Source organism: Centruroides sculpturatus, unplaced genomic scaffold, assembly GCF_000671375.1.
Source record: "Centruroides sculpturatus isolate CEXI.00-Female unplaced genomic scaffold, Cexi_2.0 scaffold2557, whole genome shotgun sequence".
Taxonomy (NCBI): Eukaryota; Metazoa; Arthropoda; class Arachnida; order Scorpiones; family Buthidae; genus Centruroides; species Centruroides sculpturatus.
In genome coordinates this window covers 21,078-26,893 of record NW_019387955.1, presented here as the reverse complement: position 1 = coordinate 26,893, position 5,816 = coordinate 21,078, and the positions used below count along the sequence as shown (strand labels likewise).

The 5,816-nt window shown below is 31.2% G+C and overlaps 1 long non-coding RNA gene across 1 annotated transcript; it reads right to left on the bottom strand.

Moving 5' to 3' along the window:
• Positions 1-2,853: 2,853 nt before the first annotated feature.
• Positions 2,854-3,829, bottom strand: LOC111616717. Its single transcript, XR_002755302.1, has 3 exons — positions 3,677-3,829; positions 3,395-3,441; positions 2,854-3,287 (listed from the first exon to the last, which is right to left on the bottom strand). It is a non-coding gene; the product is annotated as an uncharacterized LOC111616717 (long non-coding RNA).
• Between the last annotated feature and the right edge of the window lie 1,987 nt (positions 3,830-5,816).

Genomic DNA, 5,816 nt, shown 5'->3' with positions numbered 1-5,816 from the left:
TACGGTTGGACTCGCATATCTTTTCTCATGTCTCCTTTCCATTGGGCGGCGAACACTTCTAGCACGAGCAGAATATTGCTGGATACTTGACTCATTAGAAAATAACACTGCACTCCACTGTTGTACTGTCCAGTTCTTATGCTTCTGGGCGAAAGTCAGTCGTTTCTTTTTCATATTTGGGGGTAAGCCGAGGTTTCCTAGCTGGTTTGTAGGATAAAAGAAAATCTTTGGTCAAACATCTTGAAATAGTACTCAAACTGATGTTTGTGCCCTTTGCAGCCNACACAGTTGGCTGCTACATACTCTACACATGTACAAAATACATCCATTACTGATTGCATTCTTTGAAAACACTATGCAGCACTGGAGAACAACACTACATCTCAGGGTTAGTAACACTTCCATAGAAACAAACGAAATATTCATTAGGCGAGGAATTTTTATTGCGTGTTGTTTAACATGTTGGATAATGGGTTCAGGGCTAAACAGAACCAGAGAGGACACTCTCTGGTTCTGTTTAGGCCTGATCCCATTATCCAACATGTTAAACAACACGCAATATGGCTACAATATCAGGCATGAAAAAACAACAGTTTACACTCTCACATCTCATGTACATGGACGACATAAAACTTTATACATCCACACAAAAACAACAACATCAACTCCTACAAATCACACATTCATACACTAAGGACATACAAATGGAGTNCACAGAAATGTCCTCTTTTGGTCGACTGAGAATCTGCAAACAACAAAGTCGTGTATGAAACAAGACACGAGAATAACATCAAACAATTATTTTCTAACTCTAATTAAATATTTCAAAATTTAAAAAAGTAATAATTATACAAAATCCGCTTTCGACATTTTAATGGTAAAATTTCTTCATTCAAAATCTGAAAGACAAAGGAATACAAATTAATTTTTCTAAGGAATATGCATTTATACGTATTAATTAACCAAATTCCTAAAGTGACGTCAATAACGACGTTCAAAATAATTTTACACGCGATTTTTAGAAACAAACTATTTACGGGGAATGCTTTTTATATATTTTCTTTTGATGATTTTTGGCTAGAAATTTGCTTCGAATTAACATTATCCTAGTTAAAAGTCACTATAAATAATTACTTTGGATTGTCGTAGACATCCNGTACGTGACTTTTCAGCTTTTAACAATTGAGGTAAAAAGCTTTTTACTAGAGAAACTTGTTCTCTGTCGTTGCTCTCGATAACGACTATTGATAACTCTTGCTTCTTTTTGTCCATACTTATGCTTAACCTGGATGAAGTAATAAGAAAATTGTAAGTTATATAACCATTCTTTCTCGACAATAATATATATTTAATTAATTTTGTGAATTTATTTTAGCACCATGTTTTTGTAAACCTGCTGAAGAAATACCAGACGGTCCGATAAACAAAGTGTGTAAAGTGTGTACAGGTATAATACAAGGTGATCAATAAAGATTGTTTGTTTTCTGTGAATAAGATTTTCCTCGCTTGCTAAAGCCAAAACACAAGTGCAATACGTCCTATTAATAGGCTAAGTCCTAATAGACAAAATATATAACAAATAGAAAATAATGACATAGAAGCATATGAATTAACGCTTATTAATTTTCTCTCGTACGGTTGGCAACAATTCTCTAGTCTTATTAGAAGAGAAGGTTAAAATGGCGTTTGGTAGATGTAATCGTCGATTTGGAGTCGCCGACAGTCCGATCNATAATTAATAAAAATATCAAACTCTTTAATTTACATTTATATTTTTCTTAAATAAATAAAGAAGTATTTTTAAAGATTGACAAAGTTTTGTGCGCAGATACGAGTGTAATTTGCATCTTCCTCGCAAGTTTTCTTAACGAAAATATAAAGGTTACAATTACACCAATCATATATACCAGTGGTTCTCAATTAGTTTTTCCAGCGTACCACTTCAAGAAAAAGCTCAAACTCGCATACCCCTTATAGCAGAAATTCATATTAATCCATACTAATATTATAAATTCGAAGGTAACTCTGTCTGTCTGACTGTCTGTCTGTTACCTTTTCACGTCTAAACCGCCGAACAGGTTTTAATAGAATTTGGCACAGAGACAGCGTACATGTTGGAGATGGACATAGGCTATGTTTAACTGCGAGAAAATATCTTACTTCCACGAGAAAATTCGATATAATACGGGCGAAGCTGTGGGNAATTAACGCTTATTAATTTTCTCTCGTACGGTTGGCAACAATTCTCTAGTCTTATTAGAAGAGACGGTTAAAATGGCGTTTGGTAGATGTAATCGTCGATTTGGAGTCGCCGACAGTCCGATCAATTATATTCAAATAGACAGATTGGTAAGTTTTTCTTAAAATGTTAGATTGTAGTTATTATATATTTATTTATTTATAAGAAAATTTGCTTATTTACAGTCTAATATATTTTTTCAATCACGTGTATCTATTACAGGCAAGCATATTGTCTCGATTATTGTTATAATTGAGGAATATAATTAATGTACTGTACACATTCTGGTTACATAAATTATTATCTATACATTTACCTTTACCTTAAACGTAGATTNTACAGTCTTGAGTCATCTTCGAGTTGAAGTCGGTGACGATGTTTAGTTTTCATGTTTGTCATGGAAACTAAAAAATGTACAATTAACACAATTTGTGTTAATTGTACATTTTTTGTTTCTTGCGTAAGAATTTCATTTAGGTATTGTCACAAATGCATTTTTTTGATGAAATTTCGAGAATATTTTTAGTTCTAAATAAACGAATTTGTGCATTCGACATCATGTTGTAAACTGTCGAATTTTTGATGGTTCACCTATTATTTTTCTAATTGCTTTAACTCATGTATTTAAATTCTAAATCGACCGATTTTAGATTGCCAGGCGTACCCCTTCATGCAGTTTCGCCTACCCTCAGTGGTACGCGTACCACTAATTCGGAACCATTGATATATACTAATTACTGAGATCAGCGTTCACAAATATCACTATCACAAATTAATGTAATTTACATATTTTTCCTCCAAACAATTTATATGCAACTTTGTAAAATAAAATAGTTCAAAAATAATTTTAAAATATCTTCATTCGATTTTCTTTTTCCTTTCATTCGCACGAAATATGTTTCCTTTTTCGGTGTATTCTCGTGTCATTTTTAATGGCAGTTTCATTTTTCTTCTTCCATAAAATACACTATTACACACGTCCTTCCACTTTTTTTAAACAATTAGTCAGTTATTACACAGAAATGTCCTCTTTTGGTCGACTGAGAATCTGCAAACAACAAAGTCGTGTATGAAACAAGACACGAGAATAACATCAAACAATTATTTTCTAACTCTAATTAAATATTTCAAAATTTAAAAAAGTAATAATTATACAAAATCCGCTTTCGACATTTTAATGGTAAAATTTCTTCATTCAAAATCTGAAAGACAAAGGAATACAAATTAATTTTTCTAAGGAATATGCATTTATACGTATTAATTAACCAAATTCCTAAAGTGACGTCAATAACGACGTTCAAAATAATTTTACACGCGATTTTTAGAAACAAACTATTTACGGGGAATGCTTTTTATATATTTTCTTTTGATGATTTTTGGCTAGAAATTTGCTTCGAATTAACATTATCCTAGTTAAAAGTCACTATAAATAATTACTTTGGATTGTCGTAGACATCCGCTGATAAATTCAACAAACTGACAATATAGAAATTTATGAAATGGACTTCAATTCTAATTATACAAATATATTTCAACTTCCTCCCGGGCTTCGACTCGAACGACTTTTGGAGCCGCAGTTGCAACGGAACATTTTCGAAATTCGAATGAATCGCGTGGCATCGTCTTCAATTTTTTATTATCGTATTCGGAAACGAAATGTTTGACAGTAAAACTTTCAATGATATTTTATTCGAATATGTAATACGACGAATAATATCGTAATAAAAATTTACTGTAAATAAGTGATCTATTGATAGAATGTAATACGTTAATTTATCTACGTGCCAAAATGGTGTCGTCCGAGTCTCTTGCCTGGGTCTAAAATGTTCTGATCGTATAATTAATGCTTCTAGTTTTTTAAATATTAGTCTATTGTGAATATAATCCAAATATTTAATTAATTTTTTAATTTTGAATTTTCGAATTGAGTGAACGTGTCATCTGTCTTCAATCCCGCAAGAGAGTAGTAATTAATTATAGGGTTATTCTATAACGTTTCCTTAAATACGAACATTTATAATGCAAATCAAATTATTTCCCGTTCAAATTTTGCCAATAATAAATAGCATATTGTTGATGAAATTTAATTAATACAAAATGTAATGCGTATTTCTTATTTGAACATCATAAACCCTCGGATTAAAATAAATTTTGCAACATTACACATAAACTTACTATTAGCCTGTAATATAAACAGTTGATCGATTGTTTGCAATTAATGAGATTTAACGTTAATTGCAATACTTTGTGCAAATTTAGAACAAAAATAAATTTCAGTATATTTCAGTATATAAATTTCAGACGGGAAATGAACTTTGACCGTTTATCTAAACTTTACTTAAAATTAATTGCCATTTCTGTTTTAAACACGATACCAATAACATTCCTGATAAACTAAAACCAATTACTTCAAGGAAAATAACTAAATAAGCTAAATGATTAAAATTCTTTCATAAAAAAAAGAAACAATTTACAAACTTTCATTTTATATAATTTCAAAATTATTTAAAATTTTATCTAACGAATGTCCACCTATTAATCACCATCTCATTACAGTTTTGATAATTTTTACATTATTACAGCCCGCAGGACATAAACCAGGGTGTTTTGACACATCTGTCATGTGTTAGATCGGGTAGGCGATGATGATGAGGAAAGAATCCCATATGGACTTCCACACCAGAAGAAATCCTGACATCAGGAGTTCGATTTAATGTTTGTCCTTTCCTCGATTTTCTGTAATATAATTTTCTTTAATTGACTTCTTGACTTCACTTAAATTTTCCAAATTCTCATTATATTTCTAACAGTGTAATTATTAGAAATATAATAATAATTTGGGATAATACGTTATACTATAACACACTGAATTAAATGACTGTTATATAATGATTAGAAATATAATTTATACTAAAATGAAAGAAAAAAGAATAGGCTAATTTTAAAACTTATTTGTTTCCACAATTCATATTTTATTCTATAAAATATAAATTATGTTCTATAAACAAAATTTTAAGGTCATTTCTGTTAACTGTACAGTACATTCTTTTATACTACAGTGATGAAATCGGAATGATTTATATATGTTGTACACGAATTTCCACTTTGTGATCTTTTAACTTCGTTTCCAACATTCTTTTAGTCTCCACAACATAATAAACTTTACATTTGCATGTGCAAGATATTTTTCTTACATCAGACTTCTTTACTTTGTCTTGTCTACTTTTATCTTGTTTTAAATAGTTTAATTAATTTAAATACAGTTGTCCCTCGATAGTCCGACGTTTTTTAATCCGATATGCTCAGTAGTCCGACGCACCTCCCGTCAAGGTACCCGTCCCCGTTACGTGTCTGCTTGCACAGAAGCATGTCGCGATGTGAATCTCCCCATCCAATTCTTACTTGATGACACACATTTCGTGTGTTTTATGTGAGCAGTTCTGTTCAAACAGTTGGAGTAGAGAATATTGTAAGTTACTGCTAGCAAAACAATGCGAAATATGTAATTATTTTCGGTAATCCGGACACTTTTGGTAATCTGACACACCTTTGGTCCCATACCTGTCGGATTATCAAG